This window comes from Podarcis bocagei, assembly GCF_964188305.1.
Source record: "Podarcis bocagei genome assembly, chromosome: 6".
Taxonomy (NCBI): domain Eukaryota; kingdom Metazoa; phylum Chordata; class Lepidosauria; order Squamata; family Lacertidae; genus Podarcis; species Podarcis bocagei.
In genome coordinates, this window is record NC_138130.1 from 91,832,058 (window position 1) to 91,854,245 (window position 22,188).

The window sequence follows — 22,188 nt, forward strand, 5'->3', positions numbered from 1 at the left end:
CTGCTGCGTAGGCCGTCAGATACACCCAGATGCGTCAACAGCCTCTCCAAACCACCAGTGATGCAACCAAAGTTCAGGCGTGCGTGACGTACGAGCCTCGCCTTGCGCTGCCCTTTTTTTTCTTTCCAAAAGGAACGAAGGAAGATCAAGGGCAGTTAATGCATAATCCATACATTCTGCCCAAGGCCTTCACACTGGTGTAAATGGGAAGGGAGCCAAATTTTATTTATTACTCATTTAATTTATCAGCTGCCCATTGCTGGCAGTTCTCTGGGTCGTGGGTGAGGGTGAACAGCAACGTTATAAACCGTAAGTGCATAAAAGGCAGCTGGAACGAAGGAAACCCTGCAGCTATAAGATCAAACAAACTGGGTTTGTTAGAGCAAGAGGAAATTAAAATAAACAAGGGACAGCACAGAAGCTAAACCCATTGCAAAGCTAAAATAATGTTGGACCCATAGCACAGTAAAAAGCTCTGTATCTGGTGCCAGAAATACACCAGTCAGAGCCAGGTGGTCTTCTCTGGAGAAGACATTCCATAACTGAGGGGCCACCACCGAAAAGGCCCGAACACTTAGCCAGCCACCATTCCTCATTTGGTACTTGGGATGGGGACTCAGGCAGTGATCTTACAGCATAGGAAAGGGCAGAGGTGACACTGAGCAGTCTAAACTGAATTGCGAACTGCAAAACTTCTGGCCAAAGTAACTGAGCAGTATCCAGCTAACTCGTTCCATCAGCAAAAGGATTACTTCTTGTGCAGTAGAACTCTCCTCCCTCGCTCCCTGTTTGTGCCCCCACCTTCCTCAGATCTGTTCCAGATCACTGGGGTATCCCTTAGAATAGATTATGTGGAATGTGGAGGGTTTTTTTTTTGCTGTGCTGGCAGTAATCCTTGCGCTGATGGAATGAGTGAGTTGGATGCTGCCAAAGGCATGTGTAGCACATTTCATTAGCGGGTGCTAATTTAATATTATTATTCAACAAAGGAACAAGGGAGGTGGGCGGAAGCAACAAGGCAAACTAGGAGAAATTATGGTGCCTAATCTTCAATGCGTTTGCTGGGATAAGCTCCCTGTTGAAATATCTACATGGCTGTCAGTGAACATGTGTGCTGCACGCATTTTGCATGAGTAGAACACCAGAGGGTGCCAAGAATTTATTTTCTATCCTCTCTCCTTCTGTCTGCCTCCGTCGCGTGCTCTCTCTCTCTCTTTGTGCCTGCCCCCCCCCCAATATCTTAACAGTTTGCTCCAGATGCATTTCACGGTGATTTGATTTGAACCCTGCATTTGAACACTGAAGCCTTTATCTGTGTAGCAGGTTTGACTGACTTCCAGGCAAGTGCTTCAGAGATTTCTTGCCATAAAGATCCTAAACTGCAGAGGCAGTTGGGCAGTCTCTTCTGAAAGTTGGTTTTTCACGAAGGTGGCACAGCTTCTGGTAACCATCATTTTAGCAGCACAAGGAGAGGAATTAAGGGTAGTCTGTAAAACCTAAATCAGACATACCAATAACACGCCCAGTAGCCGCTGACAGCCAAGGCAGCAACCAGTCAAACGTCCACCCTTTGCACTATGCATGTATAAGACGACCCCCACTTTTTAGCATAATTATTAAAGGAAAAAACCTAGTCTTATACATGGAAAAGTACGGTATTTAGAAAGTGAGGGATAACAGCCAAACTTTGTGCAAGTAAGCAGACGCCTGGAAGCACCTTATTTATTTGCTCCTCCAGCCATTATTTCTCAGTATTATGTTCTTCTTTCTCATCATCGTAATGCTTACAGACCTTGCTTGCCCACTCCACCATTTAGTATTGCTTGCTGATGCAATCGGCGTAAGTTTTGTTTATGATCGGTTCACATGGAAAGGCTACAGCTTGGTGGTAGAGCATCTATCTGATGTGCATGCAAAAAATTCCAGGGTACACGTATGTCCTGTTTTCCAATGCTCTTTTCACAAAGCAATGCCTGTTTGTGTTATGAAACTGTGACTTTTTGACTGATATGTCACACTAAATTTCATTCACACCAATGGGCATAGTGTAGCAGAACAACAAACGTCATTGAACAACATTGCTGTGTCCGCCCCCCCCTTTCTGCGCATGTAATATTTCTCCATGAGTCATTCACGAAAACAGCAGGAAAGAACTGTATGCTGGGATACCACCCCAAATTCTGTCACTTTACTCTTCTCATTTTCTGGGTTAAGGGGGCTGCAGATGTGTCCCACCCCCCAGAAGCAATTAACACAGAAATCCACACTATACTTCTCCAATATTCTGCTGGATTTCTGGAAGTGATTCTCATGTCGCGTGAAACTGCAAATATTATGCGGAAATTAAGAGTTAGAGAAATGTTGGGGAAACTGAATAAACATCTATGTGAATGCAGCCTTAATCTCATCAGTGTTTGGATAGGAACTCTGTCTGCTATTTTGTCTTGACATTGTAGAAGACAGGCAGGATGTAAATGTGATAAGTAAACCAAGAGATTTATTGTTTCAGAAAGGGAGATGTTGGAAAATGTTCGAGACTCCCCCCCCCCTAAAAATCCCCACCACTACCATGAATCATTCACATAAAGTATGCAAAACTTAACTTCAATTGTACTCCCACCATCTCTTTATTTAATGCGTCTTGAGAGTACTGAGTTCGGTAATTCTCTGTGCGGTTCTTATGAATGTTGCAAGTATGCCCCGAGCCGGGGGGGGTGGGGGTGGGGCAGGGCGGAGAACTATCTGAAAAGTATTCTGATAGAATTTTGTGCATGTTCAGCAAGCAGGTGTAAAATTATTTTTGTAATTGTTCTGTGTTTTTATACTAATATTTTGATCTTATCGGTTGAATTGTGGATTGTTCTATATTCTGGTTTTTATTTGAACTGTAGTGGGCTCTCCTTTGCTGTGGACTCTCCTTCCTTGGAGATTTTTAAGCAGAGGCCGGGTGGCCATCTGTCAGGGATGCTGTAATTGGGATTCCTGCTTTGCAGGGGGTTGGACTAGATGACTCTCAGCGTCCCTGCCAACTTTACAATCTTGCGATTTATTTATTTGGAGGTAGTTGTGATGCACACTTCACCCAAGGTTATGAGGGTGGCACAAAACAGACCTAACGGTGACAATTAACAAGAAAAAAATAAACAACATCCCTTTAGTAACTGGCAGGCTGGCATCTATCTGTCTTGTGGGACAATGGAAGAATGTGCCTTTGGGGTAAAGTCAAACCATTGAAGAGTTACAGCTCCTGCTGTTGCTGTAGAGACTGATGTGGGAGAGACAGCTGGGGAAGATGAAGGCATCCACTTGTGCTGCTGCAGATGCACCAAGGCGCTGCTCCCAATGGTCATTTCTCCTCTGGTCACTGCTGACCTGACCGCATGTCTCCAGGGATTCCCAGTCATCTGCAAGAGATTCCCACACGGCAGGGTTGATGTTAATACTCTTCATGTCATGTTTGCAGAAATCCTTGTAACATAGAGTTGGTCTACTGTCATGAACACAACAGCCCAAAACCAGGAAGGACAGCCTGAGATAGAAGGCAGGCAGGCAGGCAGGCAGGCAGGCAGGCAGGCAGGCAGGCAGGCAGAAGGAGAACAGAGAGACTTGCAGATTTCTCAGACAGCTGGAACCAGTGGGCTGATGCCTCGTCCTCCCTCTGAAGCTGGCAGGAATGAAGCTTAGCAGCTCAGGAGAGGCGGGCTGGATGAGAGCCAGCTCTTTGAGGAATCACAGTCACTCACAACACCAGGGAGGTAGAGCATTTCCTCACCGGAAGAGGAGGTAGCTGAACCCATCAGTCCTAGGACTAGACAAATGGGGAAAGTCCAAGGCAGAAGACGTAGGAGGTTCAAGATATTCTGCAGTAGCCGGAAGGATTCTTCAGAGGGGTCAACTTGATTGTGATGGATGCTCACAGAGAGCGGTCGGAGGCTAATTGTTTGTGTGCAATAAATCTTCTGTTAATTACCTCTTGTGTGCTGTTTTCTCAAGCCGGCAGCCGGCAAGCTCCTGACAATGGGCCTGGTGCCTGAAGCCAGCTCCCTGTAGAGCATGTCTTTGGGGATCCTGCCATCTTCCATTCTGTGGACATGACCAAGCCAGTGTAGAGGTTGCTGAGACAGGAGTGTGAACGTGCAGGGAATGTGGGCTTGGGGGAGAGCACCTCTTTGTTTCGGACTCGTGTCTTGCCATGTGATGCTCATAATCTTCCTGACACAGCACATGTGGAATGTGTTGAGTTGACGCTTCTGATGGGAGTAAGTTGCCCATATCTTACTACCATAAAGCAGCATGCTCAACATGCAAGCCTGGTAGACCTTCCTCTTGGTATTGGACGTTAGCGTTGCATTCCCTTTTGGAGAGGCGAGCCATTGCCATAGTCGCCTTGCCAACACGCTTCTCCAGCTCAGCATCGATGGAGATGTTACTTGTTATGGTGGAACCCAGGTAGACAAAATCATCTACCAGCAGCTTGTGGTCACCAGTGCTGATGTGTGGAGTGCTGGCAACATCTCCTGACCCATGTTGTTGGTGTTTTTCCGCCTAATGGTAAGGCCAAACTCCATGCACAATTGGGCAAATCAATATAGTAACAATCACAGATAAATCATGCAACAGAAGAGGAATTAAAGTATCGCCATACGCTTCACCCCTCGCCAAAACTCTGGATGGAGAGGTACATCTTTACCTGTTGTCTGATGCAAAATAATTTAGGAAAACAGCACTCCTTCAATTTCATCTGAAAACAGTTGGGATATTCCTGGAAAGCATATATACAGTTGTTTTCTTTATTAATGTGTTGCCTTGGCTAGAACGTTGAATGATTGAGCAGCAATGTACTCCCTTCCCCCCAAAAAGGACTCAAGGGGCAGAAGAAAAATCAAAGTCATCAATTGAATTATAACTTAAAAGAACTCTGAGTAATACAGGGCCCTATTCTTAAGATAAACATACTCTTTTTCTCCGTTTTATAGTTTGCTGCTCCTTGCTTATGAATTATTCACCTTTTACAATATGTCTTATTAGATAACATAGTGCTGTGGTTGTGTGTGTGATACCGCTAGAACAATCCTGGTTTTCCTCTAATAAAGGGCAGGCACTGTGACCGGTTTCTTCATACCCGCTTGCTGAGTCTGTCTGGTTGTAGATAAAAGTGATGGCTCAGTTTTGCACATCACAGTAAACCGTAGTTAATGCTTTACTTTGAACGCAGAAGTCATTCCCTAAGTGTGAGCGGCAGCAAACTTTGATTCTTGGCTTTACCGGTTGACATTTGTTTGACTCGCTCAAGGTAAACCATAAACTAGGGTTTGATGTGACCTGTGGTTTACTGTGGCGTGTGAACACAGCCCCTGTATGACTCTTGTGCAGAGGAAATGTGGCAGCTGGACTTGGCTGGCTTGCTTTCTTTTTTAAAAAGAGGGTATACAGCACAAGTTGAATGAATGAGAAAACGTCTGTGTTAAGGTAAAGGGACCCCTGACCATTAGGTCCAGTCGTGGCCGACTCTGGGGTTGCGGCGCTCATCTCGCTTTATTGGCCGAGGGAGCCGGTGTACAGCTTCTGGGTCATCTGGCGAACCAGAGCAGCGCACAGAAACGCCGTTTACCTTCCCGCCAGAGTGGTACCTATTTATCTACTTGCACTTTGATGTGCTTTCGAACTGCTAGGTTGGAAGGAGCAGGGACCGATCAACGGGAGCTTACCTTCGTCGGGATTCAAACCGCTGACCTTCTGATCGGCAAGTCCTAGGCTCTGTGTGTTTGGGTAGAAACTATCAAATACGACAAGTGGCAATAACAAATACATTGGGTTTCCTATTCTGGTGCCTGAGGTTGCTATCAACCCCTAAGTCTTAAGTTTCACAATCTTGCAAAAACAATTCTATTTCCTTAGACTTGTCTCCCCCAAACTCCTAATGTACAGAGTTTCTTTCTACAGCCCTGTTTAGGGAAGACTTTAATGTTTGATGCATTATTGTGTTGGAAGCCACCCAGACTGGCTGGGGAAACCCAGCCAGATGAGCGGGGTATTATTATTATTATTATTATTATTATTATTAATAATAAAATAAATAAATAAATAAATTTATTATTACTACATAAAAACTGAAGGCACCGCTTCAGCCTTATGCGCCATATGGTGTGTGAATGCACACACACACACACACACACACACATTCTCAAACATTGCATGCATTTTGCGGCTGTAGGATAACTTGGTTAGCATTGCATGCCCTTCTTTTCATTTGCCTCGTTTAGTTTTATCCTGAACCCTGACACCGTTGGGTTTGGGGTTTTTTTGCACAGTGGTGATGCTTTTGGCATTCCCTTCAGTCTGTTAACTATAATTCAGGCTGCCATGTTGCAATTCTGTTGACAGTGCCCTTGCTTCTTCCCCCAGCATGGCGTTGCCGCCCATGACATTGGCGAGGGGCGACTGCGCCGTTGATCAGAAAACATCCCTGCATTTTGTTTCCTTTTCGTTTAACGAAATGTATATTACCACTTGATTGTAATAAAATCTCTTAAGTGGGTATTATCTTGCATGGCAGCATGGTTTTTTCAAGGCGCAGTCTAGCAATTCTCCTATCTGTTGTGTCGTGCGTCCCAGATCGTAGTTTAGGAATCACCGCCTTGGAGCCTTTTAGTATATAGTTAGAGCTGCCTCAATGGGACGTGGGTGGCACTGTGGGTTAAACCACAGAGCCTAGGACTTGCCGATCAGAAGGTCAGCAGTTTGAATCCCCGCGACGGCGTGAGCTCCCGTTGCTCGGTCCCAGCTCCTGCCAACCTAGCAGTTCGAAAGCACATCAAAGTGCAAGTAGATAAATAGGTAGCGCTCTGGCAAGAAGGTAAATGGCGTTTCCGTGCGCTGCTCTGATTTGCCAGAAGTGGCTTAGTCATGCTGGCCACATGACCCGGAAGCTGTACGCCAGCTCCCTCGGCCAATAAAGCAAGATGAGCGCCACAACCCCAGAGTCGGTCACGACTGGACCTAATGGTCCCTTTACCTTTACCTTTAAGAGCTGCCTCTAACACCACAGCTTTATTCGAAGGAGAAAATATCTGTGAAAGTAAGTCGGAATCTACCTGAATATATAAACTGCAGTGTTTAAACTCTGAAAAGAGATGTTGGATTTCAAGGAAACCCAGGGGACTTGCTGTCATATTTAAAAGCTTTGCTGGTTAAATGAATCCACTGAGAATTCTACTCTGGACATTTCGTTGACATACTCTATTTCAGTTCTGCCACTTATTACTATCACTATTATTATTTATTAAACTTGGCCTTTATTGTAGAAAGCTGTTACAGATCTGAATACTGGCTGAAATTAAAACCTGGTATATAATTGTGTAGCTTTACTTTAAAGCAGCGAGGAATTCCGAAACGTGAATTTAGCAAGGCATTCTGAATAGACTGGATTTTTTTAAAAATAAAAATTATTTATGCTTTTCAGATTTGTACATTTCACTAATTTTACAATCATTTTAACATTTGAAAACTTGACTTCCTTCCCCCTCTTTCTGCAGTTCCTTAAATTTATTTTTAATACCTTCTGCATATCCAAATTAACTTAATTTGCTCATTTATTCATCTGCTTTAAATATATACTCTTATAAAACTGCAGGTTTTTACAATAATCCTGCCAATGTTCTTATCTGTTTACAGTTTATCTGTAAATATTCAATAAACCATTTCTATTCTTGCATAAAACGTTTGTTGTCTTGATTTCTTATAAGTTTTTGTATCCATTCTTCCTTTACTGAGACATCAGTTTATTTCCATTTTGGGGCAAGTTACATTCTTGCCACTGTAGTCGCATACATGAATAAGTTTCTATACAATTTAGGTAGTTCTGTCCCTGTAATTCCCAACAGAAAAGCTTCTGGGTTTTTTATCTTTTTTTATTTTACAAAAGTTATTTTAAACATCCTTTTCAATTCATTATATATCATTTCCCAGTAAGCTTTAATCTTACTACAAGACCACCACATAGGATAAAAAGAACCTTCTTTCTCTTTACATTTTCAACACTTATTTGATTTATACACTTTCGCCAATTTACTCCGTGTTAGATACCATCAATATATCATTTTTATATAATTCTCTCTTAGACCATAACATGCTGTGATTTTTATATCCATAATCCACCATCGTTCCCATGCGACCATGTCTACTTTATGACCAATATCTATTGCTCAGTGTATCACTGAGGATTTTACTTGCTCATGCTTTGTCTTCCATTCCAATAATACTTTATACATTATAAACAGCACTTTTACATTACATTCCAACAGGTCTCTCTCCAGTTGGATTTCTTTTGATACTCTTACGGCTTCCTTCATATTCTTTTCCAATCCCATTGGGAAACGCTGGAGCTGTCAAGAAGAATCCTTAGTTCCCCCACCTAATTAGTCAATTGGTTTAATATGCATTTCTGGATTATCAATCCCTCTTTATGATACTGAAGGAAGTGTGCTGATTTTCAGGTTAACCACAAAGGATGTTCATCACCGTCGTAAATACTCTCCTTCGTTCCGTATTAACATTCACACTGTGTAGAATCAAAACAGCTTTTCCTCCCAGCTAAATAACTTAGCCCTTAATTCACAGGCCCGTTGATAATTTATCAGTGTTCAGTTAACATGTCGGTTGACCAAAGCTCAATCTCCTACACTGTCCCCAGGATTTAACTCTCTGGAGTTGCATCCCGATTATGTATTCTGTTGCTTGCCAGTCTCTTGCTTTAAACAACCTACTTATGGGTAAAGAAAACTCCAATTATTGGAGAAGAGGCCACATGTGTCCTGCACTCAGTTGGTCTCACGTTCTGGAACTGGCTTGACAGATGACGAGAGGAGACTATTGTTTTGCACCAGGAATATCACTGCAGTAGAGAAATGATTGATCACAGATTAGGGCAGATTGGCAGGCTAAATTTGGAACATTTTAGCTTCTTAGAGCACCATTCAGCTTCTCTGAACAATTTTATGTGTAAGTGAACTCTTAAAAAAAGAAAAAGACACAGCTTTTTTTTACTTGCATTAATTACAGGTTTTGCCAGGTCCTCTGTTTCCCCCCAGTAATGCTCCCAAAAATTATTTCAATACATTATGGTTGTTTTCTGTCAGTTTGGAGCCCTCTTGGGCAACAGGTGTGAAACCTATAGCCCCAAACTGGATATTGCACTTTTTGGCTATTTCCTCCATAATTAAGGTGCTTTTTCAGTGAAAACCTATTCCTTACCGATGACCAGAGAGGCTGATAATTTTATTAGGGTCATAGGCTATCAAAAGCAACAACAATAGGTGACTGCATTTGTTCACCCCAAATGGGGACAAACACCCCATTTTTAGATGCCTGGACCCCCCCTGCTTACAACACTTTTATTTTCCAGTCAGCTAAGAGAGAAACAGAACATTCTGTTCCCTCTGCAGATATCATAGCAATTTTTACCCTCTGTGGAAGGCAATAAGTTCACCAGCAGCAGGGAAAAAAGGCCAAATCAGGGTACTTGGGTGGGTGATGAGGGTTTAATCCCTCTCCCTTTCTCTCTGTTTGCTGGCAGAATATCAGTCTTGAAACTCAAATCTATTGATGACGAAGAAGAAGGAAAAAACAAACCCTGTGCAGCTTGTAAATTAGGTAACGATTCGATTAAAGGAAAATTTGCAAAAGAAAAAGTCAGTTCAGTTATGAACTGCCTTCTCAAAGAAACCCACTGTTTCCTGCCTATTTGGTAATGGAGGATATTTGGATCCTGGGACATTTTAGGGTGGTGCAAACCACTGCTAATATCTCGAATCGGGCTTGGTGGCGCGCAGTTCTGGAGCTACCGAGGGTGTTTCTTAATGTGCCTCTTAGGGAACTGTGTTTCTGAACACTTACGCACATGGTTTACAAAGCTGAGCATGAGTTCTGGGGCTCATCACTTTTCTTTCACCCCTCTGTGATCACATCCACATTTGTTTTTCTGGTTCGTTGGCCAGTATTAAGCCAGTGTTCTCTGGTTCGTATAGGAAAAGCTATGGTTTTCCTAGTAGTGATGCATGGAAGTGAAAGCTGGACCATAAAGAAAGCTGGACCATAAAGAAGGCTGAAGGAGGAGTGTTTTGTTCCTGATCTTGGCTTCACAATCCATGGTTTATGATGCCAGGAACGATTATGCAAACCACATCAAGGAAACCAATTGCTTTTGTCCAACCAGTTGATCATTAGAGTATATATTTATTGTAACAAACTTTAATTCTATAGAAATACCTCCCCATTGTTTGACAGGTTAGTTGACCAAATCCTTTTTGACTGGTCAGATTCCTAACGGTAGGTTTTGCATCCTTACTGACCACATGGACTTTTCAAGTTTTTTCCACCCATGAATTTAATCAGAATAAGGAATGTGTCTGTTTGCTTAGCTCAGGGAGATCATATCGCTGTTGTTTGCCCTTCTTTGCATGTCACATGACACTCATTCCTAGATGTAAGGATGTTTACTCTGAGGAACTTTGCTGCAAAACTTGGGGCGGGGGGAGTGACAGTGATTAAACGCCATTTGGAAACTGGAAGTGCCATTATCCCTAAGTGGAGTCGTGGAAATGTAACAATGGCGTTTTCGAATTCATCAAATCATTCCTCCCAACCAATCTCTGGCAGAATGCTAATGATAAAATAATTGGCAAGGCTCTAATAAACGTAATTTAGATTTTGTGTATGAATGAAAATGAATATTGAATCTACACTTTGATCGTCTTTGCATCTTTGGTAAGCTGTGCTCTTGCTAAGCTGAGAAAATGTGCGATGATTGCAGTGAGCTCAGAAATTATTTTCCGTTGTTTGAAATAGGCCTTATTTTTAATTCAAAAAAAGGGAGGGGAAGAAACTTCAAGGAAATAATGGATTCGTAAGCATGATGATGATAGCAGACAATGAACTGGGGGCTTGACAGACCAATTGCTTGTCGTCAGACATCTATGCCTGATTCAGAAGATGACTACTATGTAGGTCTCTGGTGTTGTCATAGAACCACAAATAAGCAGCAGCAGTGTGTTTGTGTTTTTGTGTACATGAGAGAACTACAAACTTCAGAAGTCTTGGAATCTTGGAATACCCTCCTTTTTCCAAGCTAAAGGCTAGAGCATTTTGGGCTTTTAAGGTTGTATTTATCAATGTATTAATTTTTAACCATCAGCAACATGAGCCGGTGCTATTTTCCAACTTGCATTTTTTTGGTTTGTTTTAAAAATTTCTTTTCTGAAAGCTACCTTGGTGGGTTAAATGTTTCAAAAATAAATGGGGTGTGCCAAAAGCACATTTGAGTCCAGCGTCGTCTTCTGGCAGTGACCAGTCTGAAACCCATAAATAGGTACTGAGTGCTCCCCTGCCCCGCCCCCCATATTTATGGCTCCCAGCAACTGGTGGTAGCCATTGTGAATTTGTGTCATTCTAATCTGTTACAGTATTGTAACTTTTGCATGTTTTAAAATACAGTCATACCTTGGATCATGAACACCCTGAAACTCGTCTGTTTTGGCTCCCAAACGCCACAAACCCGGAAGTGATGGTTCTGGTTTGCGAACGTTCTTTTGGAACTCGAACAATCCAACAGGGCTTCCGTGGCTTCCGATTGGCTGCAGGAGCTTCCTGCAGCCAATCAGAAGTCGCGATTTGGTTTTCGAACGTTTTTGAAGTCGAACGGACTTCCGGAACGGATTTCCATTCGACTTCCAAGGTACAGTTTTGAATTTTGTGGTTTTGTCTCTTTGTAAACCTTTTTTTTGAGGTTTGTTTGTTTTTTTACAATCCAGCGGTATATACATTTTATGAAATAAATAAATAACGCTCTTTTAAAGCCATCTACGTTAGTGGCCATCACTGCATGCAATTGGAAGAAATTCTGTGCTTGAACGATGTGCTGCATCTAGAAACTTTTGTCCTTAATCTTCTGACATTCAGCTTTATTGTTTGTTCCCGAGTTCTTGTACATATTATGAGACAGGGAGAAAAGCCTTCACGTCTTCCCTTCCCCCCCCACACCTTGCATAATTTTAAACATCTCGATCATGGCTGCACTTCACACGCCTTTTCTCTAAGCTAAGACACCCCAAATACTGACTGGCTTTCCTGCACCTTTTCCAAGTCCACAGTATCCTTTTTAATACCCAGAATGGTGCACAGTATTGCAAGTCTGGTCTCGCCATAGATTTGCATAATGGCAATGTGGGGTGTGGGTGGCGCTGTGGGTTAAACCACAGAGCCTAGGACTTGCCGATCAGAAGGTCGGCGGTTCGAATCCCCACAACGGGGTGAGCTCCTGTTGCTCGGTCCCTGCTCCTGCCAACCTAGCAGTTCGAAAGCACGAAGTGCAAGTAGATAAATAGGTACCACTCCGGCGGGAAGGTAAACGGCGTTTCTGTGCGCTGCTCTGGTTCTCCAGAAGCGGCTTAGTCATGCTGGCCACATGACCCAGAAGCTGTACGCTGGCTCCCTCGGCCAATAAAGTGAGATGAGCGCTGCAACCCCAGAGTCTGTCCCGACTGGACCTAATGGTCAGGGGTCCCTTTACTTTTAATACAATACGGGCAGTTTTCTGTTTATTCCATTTCCTAATGATCCATAGCATGGGTTTTGCCTTTTGCATAGCCATTGCACACTGGGTCAACATTTTCATCAAACTGTGCACTATGACCTGCCCCCACCCCGGTCTCTCTTTCCCGGTCAGATGCTCCCGGTTCAGACCCCTGAGCGAATATGTGAAATTATGAATTCTTGTGCCCCAAATTTGCATCCCTTTACATTTGTTTACATCAAATCAACTCCACTACACATGCATTCTTGCTATCTCTTCTCCCCCCTCCACCTCCTTTATTTCCTTAATTAATATTAAATGTGCAGCCCAAGTTCTTTAATTCTCTTTCTCTTTAAAAATCTAAATATTTTCAACACAGCTCAGCACTTGAAACTTCAAGATGCGGGCAATTAAAAATAAAATAAAATGCATGCTTTGCTTATTGGGAAGTTGGGAGGGGGTAGTAACTTTCTCCCCATAAATGTAAACTTTGCTAATCATATTTAAAAGAAATTGGCGTGGGATTTTTTAAAAATTGAAATGAGCCCGTATAAGGAAATTTTATTTAAGAATTGTTGCCTGAGGAAAGGGGAATTCTAAAGTAGTTTGCATCCCTTGGAAGCAGCACGAATGTGCAGGTTTATCAAGTTTTGAAAGCTGTTCAGTGCTACTTTTGCCTTGGCAGAATTTTTATCATGATTTTTTATTTGTTCTGTTCATGTATTTTAATTAGCAAACTGCGCAACCAGCAGTTAATGCTGGTTAGGGATGTGAGGAGGGCAGGTTATTAAAATCCTGTATAATATGGTCTCAGGCAAACTAAAGGCAGGGAATGTACACTGATGCTGAAATCGCTTTGTGCCTGTCATTTGTGGAAGGGTAGAAACTATGGGAAATTAGGACTTCATTCCCCAACATGGTGCCTTCCAGCTTATTTTGGACAAGAACTCACACCAGCCCCACGCAACACAGAGTTGTAATGCAATATCTGGAAGGCACCAGATATTTTATTTGCTTTTAATCAGTAAGTTTTTTCATATATAAATGGGTGTCTGGGCATCCCTTGTACAGTGGTACCTCAGGTTACAGACGCTTCAGGTTACAGACACTTCAGGTTACAGACTCCGCTAAGCCAGAAATAGTACCTCGGGTTAAGAACTTTACTTCAGAATGAGAACAGAAATCATGCAGCGGTGGCAGTGGGAGGCCCCATTAGCTAAAGTGGTACTTCAGGTTAAGAACAGTTTCAGGTTAAGAACGGACCTCCAGAACGAATTTAGTTCTTAACCCGAGGTACCACTGTACTTAAACCTATAAATCTTACTATGAACTGTGGCAGAATTTTTATTTTATTTTTACTGCTGGAGTGGCAAACTTGAGGTTTCATTTATTAAAAGGCTTGGGATATGGATGTACTGGTAAATAGGAACCTGTATGCACCGAGTCTTCAGTTTGAAGTCCTTGGGAGAACTTAATTCATCTGTGCAACAGTGGGAGGCAACTAGGAACTGTCAATGGAACTGCTCATTTTTGACAGCTCGTTTTATGCTGGCATCTGTAACAGGAATAGAATTCATTTAGTTTACAGATGAATGACCTAAAGAAAAGAATGTTGAGCAGAAAGGGTGTAAAGACCTTTCAGAACTTAAATAATTACAGTGTGGGTAGAGAATTTGTGAAATATTTGTTTTGAGACCAAACTAGATGTAGACTTTCTCAAATAGTTTGGTGGCGTCTATGTGTTGTTGTTGTTAATTTATACACCGCCCATCTGGCTGGGTTTCCCCAGCTACTCTGGGTGACTCCCAACAGAATATTAAAAACATGATAAAACACAAACATTAAAAACTTCCCTAAACAGGGCTGCCTTCCGATGTCTTCTAAAAGTCAGGTAGTTGTTTATATCCTTGACATCTGATGGGAATCCGTTCCACATGGCAGGTGCCACTACCGAGAAGGCCCTCTTCCTGGTTCCCTGTAAATTGGCTTCTCGCAGCGAGGGAACCGCCAGAAGACTCTCAGAGCTGGACCTCAGTGTCTGGGCTGAATAATGGGGGTGGAGACGCTCCTTCAGGTATACTGGACTGAGGCCGTTTAGGGCTTTAAAGGTCAGCACCAACACTTTGAATAATAATAAAAATAATAATAAATAACATAATAATTAATAATTAATTACTAAAATAATAAAAATAGAATAATATATATCGTAATATATAACATATTATTATTATTATTATTATTATTATTATTATTATTATTACTACTACTACTACTACTATTTATTATTATAGTATACTGAGCCCCAGCCCCAGACAAATCTAGTCTGTGAGATAGGGAAAGAAGGTTTTAACTCTCTACTGCTATGTTACCGTTCAGAACTGGAGCCTCCCACACCTAACTGTTTGCAATTAGAGGAAAGCTTCTAGAGGTTTTTAGGTTAGATGGCTTTGCATTATAATACCTCACGTAAGGGATACTGCAGAACAAAAATCCAAAAAGCTACAGTTCCGTGCAGCCTTGCTTGGGAATAATTGCTGTGGAACTTGGCCAAACTTGAGTCTGAGCAAACACCCCCGGATTTATGTGGCGATAGAGAGAGGAGGATTTTTAAGCATAACTTCAGACAAGTGTACTTATTTGCAGCTTGGCGGGTCATAGCTCAGTGGTGGCACTTGCATTCAGAAGGTCCCAGGTTCAGTCCCTGCCCTCTCCAGGTAAGACTGAGTTGAGTGGACTTGACTTGAAACCCTAAGGGAGCTGCTTGCGGAAAACTATAGGTAAAGGTAAAGGTACCCCTGACCATTAGGTCCAGTCGTGACCGACTCTGGGGTTGCGGTGCTCATCTTGCTCTATGGGCCGAGGGAGCCAGCATTTGTCCGCAGACAGCTTCCGGGTCATGTGGCCAGCATGACTAAGCCGCTTCTGGTGAACCAGAGCAGCGCACGGAAACGCCGTTTACCTTCCCGCCGGAGCGGTACCTATTTATCTACTTGCACTTTGACGTGCTTTCGAACTGCTAGGTTGGCAGGAGCAGGGACCGAGCAACGGGAGCTCACCCCATCGTGGGGATTCGAACCGCCGACCTTCTGATCAGCAAGTCCTAGGCTCTGTGGTTTAACCCACAGCGCCACCCGCATCCCTTACAGAAAACAATACTTGAGGTAGATAAACCAGTGGTTTGACTTGGAATGAGGCAGCTTCCCATGTTGCTAGTGAATCTCTCACTGAATAAGTGGTGTTGAGTTCTGGCAACAAGGGCCTTCAATTTTGATACAAGGCAGTCTTTTGCCCAGTCTCATGGATTTAATGTATTGAGCCAGCTAGAATCTTCTAGAAAGGCACCTGTGAGGCTTGGACAGTGTCCCTCCTTCCCCATCTGATTTTTCTAATCTCTTCCTGCTTTAGATACTTCTATTCCCTCTCTCCCGCACTCTAGTTTCTTCTGACTCCCTGCCAAATTCTTCTTCGGATTGGTGGTTATCTTAGGTTAGCATGCAAGAAGGCTGTGGATTAGTCCTCCGTGCTTATGCAGATAAAAACCTCGTCAACTTGATTATTGCTTGCTCTTATACTTTGCATATGCAGAATAACCAAGGCTTTGCAGCTGAAGAGAGTTGTCCACGTGAGTCTTCAGAGGGTGGTAAAAGCCAGCTTTTATTCACACATGACACACACAGCCCTCAAACAGTTTCCCCCCGCTCACACTGGACCTTAAACTGCCTGTGGATCTCCTAGTTTCATAGCACTGCTTTTGTCAGGTGGTAGCACACTGGATTTTATAAGAGGCATGTGAAATTAGGGTTGGTTTGGCTGGAGAGTTTCCTTCTTCCATTTGTGCTGGAACCTCCTGGTCCAGCGGGATTGGCAGAAGGCTCAGGAGTACATTAAAATGCCACACATTAAAAACTTCCCTGAACAGGGCTGAATGTCAGGTAGTTGTTTATCTCTTTGACATCTGAGGGGAGGGCGTTCCACAGGGCGGGCGCCACTACCGAGAAGGCCCTCTGCCTGGTTCCCTGTAGCTTTGCTTCTCACAATGAGGGAACCACCAAAAGGCCCTCAGCGCTGGACCTCAGTGTCCAGGCAGAACGATGAGGGTGGAGACGCTCCTTCAGGTTTACTGGGCCGAGGCCGTTTAGGGCTTTAAAGGTCAACACCAACACTTTGAATTGTGCTCTTCACCAGGAACTCACTGGCGCTGGGATAGCTCAGTCGGTAGAGCATGAGGCTCTTAATCTCAGCGTTGTGGGTTCGAGTCCCACATGGGGCAAAAGATTCCTGCCTTTTGGGGTGGGGTGGGGGGTTGGACTAGATGACCCTAATGGTCCCATCCGACTCCACGATTCTATGAACCCAGAACAAACCCCCTAACCTAAGCAGGGGTTCTTGATCTTTCCAGTATCTAATAAGACTTCCATATTGACTTGTCTGGTGGCATACTCCTGCAGTAATTGCCCTGGAGCATGATTCGGTCTCACGCTGGTTGTTGGGAAAGCAGCATGCAGATATTAAATCAAATCGGATCAAGCATGAAAGTGAGGCGAGAGAGGAATTAATAATTAGCACAAGGTCTGCCATGGCAGATGACCCCTTCTTTTAAGTCAAAGTGTTGTTGATCTATGGCAAATCCCCCAGTGGTGTATCTACAAGAAAGAATCCATTCTATCTTTCCTCTGCCCTGAATATTTCAAGGGTGATCGATTTGTGGTCTGAAAAAGTGTCCTTTTGCACAAGAATGTGCCATGCATAGAACCAGGAGTTTCTCGGCTCTTTTAGCTGGCTGGTGAAAGGTCATATTGGACCTTTCCAGGATAATCCAGGATAATCTTATGTGCCACTAAGCCATAAATTTCCACAATTAGAAGAGTAAGAGGCTAAGCGCCTGAAGACCACCAGAGTCCTCCAATACTCAGTTTGAAAATCCATGGCTCCAAAGCCCTTTGGACTTCTAGTTTCCTGGTTTGCTTTTCTTGCTTGGTGCTATAAATCTCTCAGAATTGTAGATTATGTTCCGTACTGCTGAGGACGAAGAAGTCATTGTGACTCTCAGCTGTATTAAGGGCAGTTTTAATTATTCGACATTCAACTTAACCACCATTTGATTACACAGTATTTATCTCTTGAGCCTGCTTTTTAATGCCGTCTCTCGCCAGACATTCCGCTGTGTGAAATAGCAGAAATTTACAACGTAATTGCATGGTTTTGTTTTCTCCAGCGCAAATTCCTATGCTTTAATGGCAGTTCAGCAATGCCGAACTCCACACTCATTTTCCCCTATTGTACACTTTCTTTCTGCTTCTTTTGGCAGGTTATCCTTGGAAAAAGGGGGGTTGGTGTTTTTTTTTTAAGGAGTCTTGATTCAAACCTCAATTGGAATCTATGCAAGATTCTACGAAGAAGGGTCTTCTGTACCCTATAGGGATCTGCCAACAAATCTAGTTGTCTCAGCTGTTGCACCTCCTATAAACCTCTAGTCTCTTGAGTTTAAACCTGGGGTGGCATATAGGTACTGTGCAGAGAACCAAACTGTGACTTTTGAGTTACTGGTCTACAGCCTTTAGTCATTAATGGGCAGAGCAATTTATGATTCAGATTCACCGTGCTGGAGGGGATTCGGATGGGGTGAAACTGTCATTGAAATTCTATTCATTATTGATCCAGAGCAGAACTCTGATGTATAGTTAGCAGAGTAACAATTCAAAGTGTTGGTGCTGACCTTTAAAGCCCTAAACGGCCTCGGTTCTGTATACCTGAAGGAGCGTCTCCACCCCCATTGTTCAGCCCCGGAAACTTAGATCCAGAGCCAAGGGCCTTCTGGCAGTTCCCTCATTGCGAGAAGTGAGGTTACAGGGAACTAGGCAGAGGGCCTTCTCGGTAGTGGTGCCCGCCCTGTGGAACACCCTCCCTTCAGATGTGAAGGAAATAAGCAGCTATCCTATCTTTAAAAGACATCTGAAGGCAGCCCTGTTTAGGGAAGTTTTTAATATTTAATGCTGTATTGTTTTTAACACTTGAGTGGGAGCCGCCCAGAGTGGCTGGGGAGACTCAGCCAGATGGGCGGGGTATAAATAAATAAATAATAGTAATAATAATAATTAGTAACAACTTAAACACGTTGCAGGGTTCCCCCAAAATAGACCAGAGGCAATTGTATTTCATCCAGTAGAGCTTTACTGCTGCTGACGGCAAATGAGCATAACGGTCACAAATCCAATACATTCAGGGTTGGCACTGTCCATAAGAAATCCAGTTGCAGCAGACTTAGCTCAAACTTACGATGCCGTGGTACCTTGGTTTAAGAACAGCTTAGTTTATGAACAACTTGGATTAAGAATGCTGCAAACCCGGAAGTAGGTGTTTTGGTTTGTGAACTTTGCCCTGGAAGCAGAACATGTTCCACTTCCTGTTGAGTGTGTTCCATTTGTAAATTGAGTCTCCCGCTGCTATGGGAAAGCACGCCTTGGTTTTAGAATGCTTTGGTTTAAGAACGGACTTCTGGAACGGATTATGTTCATAAACTAAGGTACCACTGTAAATAAGTCTAAACCTTAACACTAAGCAGACTATGTACAGAACACCATACCAGAATGAAAAGAGACAGAAAGAGAAAATGAAACCCAGGCACCTTCTGGCCTTACTATTACAGTGGTACCTTGGGTTACATACGCTTCAAGTTACAGACTCCGCTAACCCAGAAATAGTACCTCAGGTTAAGAACTTTGCTTCAGGATGAGAACAGAAATCGTGCTCCGGCAGTGCAGCGGCAGCAGGAGGCCCCATTAGCTAAAGTGGTACCTCAGGTTAAGAACAGTTTCAGGTTAAGAACGGACCTCCGGAACGAATTAAGTACTTAACCTGAGGTACCACTGCATTGTCAGCATGACCTTGACTGAAAGAACCAGTTTAAACCAGCTGCACTCAGCTTCTCTGAAGGAATAACCCAAACATCATGAGCCTTCAGCTTGTTTCTTTCACGCAGAGGAGCTTCCAGAACCCTCTTGAATTTAATTAGAGTAGGAAAGATCTCTGCACATCAGGTCAATACTTTCTGCACCAAGAAATTAAACTGGCAGGAGGTGCCCTGGCTGGTTCTGCTGGCTTTTGCTGTCATTGGAGATCCACCGCTGCTTGTGAGCAGCCCAGTGCACCTGCCCAAAGCAGCAGGTGAGTGGAAACTACCACTGGCAGAGATTTTGGGGGGCGCAGCTGTGCTGACACACAATCCTCTGGGTCCTGAGCCAGACAATCTGGGCTTCTTTATTGCAGCAGCCTTGGAGCTGGCTCAGCAAAGGGGCATTTTCCTATAGACACCCGCCCCCACTTCATCTTACAAAAAAGGAGATTCCGACTAAGCATTCAGGGGGGAAACTTTCTGACAGTAAGAGCTGTTCAGCGGTGGAACAGATTCCCAAGAGAGGTGGTGGACTCTCCTTCCTTGGAGGTTTTTAAGCAGAGGTTGGAAGGCCACCTGTCATGGATGCTTTAGCTGAGATTCCTGCATTGCAAGGGGGTTGGACTAGATGACCCTTGGGGTCCCTTCCAGCTTATTCAAATTCAAATTCAAATTCAAATTTTTATTTATACCCCGCCCTTCCCGGTTCAGAAAACGAGGCTCAGGGTGGCTAACAACAAATTTAAAACACTTAATTGATGCAACAGAAAACAGCATAAAATACAGCTTAAAACGTGAATAACAATAAATTCAGAATTCAAAAATCAATTTAGGGGGAAAATCCATTCAATGAACATTAGATGATCACCAGGGCTAGTTGGCTAAATTAGTCCTATTTGGGCCAGCGAGGAGACGAAGGGAGAATTAACTGTGGAATCCCAGAGCGGGTAATCTTCATAAAAAGGGGGAAAGGAGGGAAGGAAGGGGGGAAAAAGATCAGGCCAAGTTCAAATTGAAAGCCAGGTGGAATACCTCTGCCTTACAGGCCCTGTGGAAGGAGGTTAAATCCTGCAGGGCCCTGGTCTCATGGGACAGAGCATTCCACCAGGTCGGAGCCATCACTGAAAAGGCCCTGGCCCTGGTGGCGGATAATCTGACTTCCTTAGGGCCCGGGACCTCTAAACTATGATTATTCATGGACCTTAAGGTCCTCTGCGGGGCGTACCAGGAGAGGCGGTCTCTGGCCAGCACAATTGGCAGGGTGGTGGATGCTACAATGGCAATGCCACTCCACCTAGACCTCCTGCTGCAGGCCAGTGGTTGGGATGGCAGCCTAAGGTGCCATGAGTGTTTTTAAAAAGTTGTCAATTAAACACACAAGAGCCGAGATGCCTCCACGCCCAGCTTGGTTTTTCTCTTCAATTTATTAAGTGCCTTTCTCATGGAATGCCGGCTGCCGCAGAAAAGCTAGCTAGCTCGACTTTACGATACGCTCCCTCTAACATTTCATGCAATAGATGCACGTGTAGGAATAATGCTTTTGTCTTTTGGGAGCGTTAGCGATTGCGAGCGCACTGCTTCGGGTGGCTTATCCCAGGACTTAATTTGGATTTGGATCCCTCCTCCCATGTTTATATTAGCCTTGCAGGAGAGAGAAGTCGACCTGCGTAGAAGCTGTTTAAAGAAGATAATGTACAGTGGTGCCCCACAAGACGAATGCCTTGCAAGACAAAAAAAAACCCGCTAGACAAAAGGGTTTTCCGTTTTTGAGCTGCTTCGCAAGACGATTTCCCCCATGGGCTTGCTTTGCAAGACGAAAACGTCTTGCGAGTGTTCCGATTTTTCCCCGCTCCCCCCCTTTTTCTAAGCCGCTAAGCCGCTAATAGCCTTTTAGCCGCTAATCCGCTAAGCCTTTAATAGCCGCTAAATCGCTAATAGCGCTAATTCGCTAAGCCGCTAATAGGGTTGCTTCGCAAGACGAAAAAACCGCTAGACGAAGAGACTCACGAAACGGATTAATTTCGTCTTGCGAGGCACCACTGTATTAGGCCAAAGCTTGAAGATACCTTAAGGGTTGCACCTATTCTCTTGGCAGCTCTTTCAGCTGTTCCCTCGTCTTCCTTCTCCCTGCACTTCTCTCAGAATGCTTTCGACAGCCTCCAATACCACATTTTGATTCTTTTTAAAAATGTATTCAACTTGCGATTTGGCTGGTTGTGATTTGGGCATTTCTGATAGGGGTGCGCTTAATAGCTGATGCGGAAAAGTTGCAGTGGAACTTTTAACACTTAAAAAAGAAGACGTTTTCAGCAGGGTGTGAAGCGTATTTGGAAAGGTGAGTGACCAATAGATCAGTTAAATTCACTGAAGTCTTAGCAAGGGGCCTGCAAATGCCCTTGTCAGTTGACTACTGGCCCTTACTACCAAGATGCTCAGTTCCAGACGTGCGAGAGGAGCCACGAGGTCTTTCTTGAAGTTTATACGAAACCTCGCAGAGTCTCAAGAACTGGCGAGACATCTTGTTGGTTTTAAAGCGTTCCTCAGCTGAAAACGTGGCTGAAGATCAGCACATAACATGACAGCCCTTGCCCATAGGCTAAAAGCCACAATACAGAAGGAAAAAGGGGATGAGGAGGAAAGAAGAAAATGAGTTAAGCTCAGACACCGTTTCTTCAAAGTTAAACATAATGGCAAGCTAGAATGGAAATTGGGTAGGGAGAGGAGAAGA

At 43.7% G+C, this 22,188-nt stretch overlaps 1 protein-coding gene across 4 annotated transcripts in view; it reads left to right on the forward strand.

The window, feature by feature from the left end:
* The window catches only part of SLC36A4 (solute carrier family 36 member 4), a 104,634-nt gene that overhangs the window by 48,615 nt on the left and 33,831 nt on the right, over positions 1–22,188 (forward strand). The window lies entirely within an intron of this gene.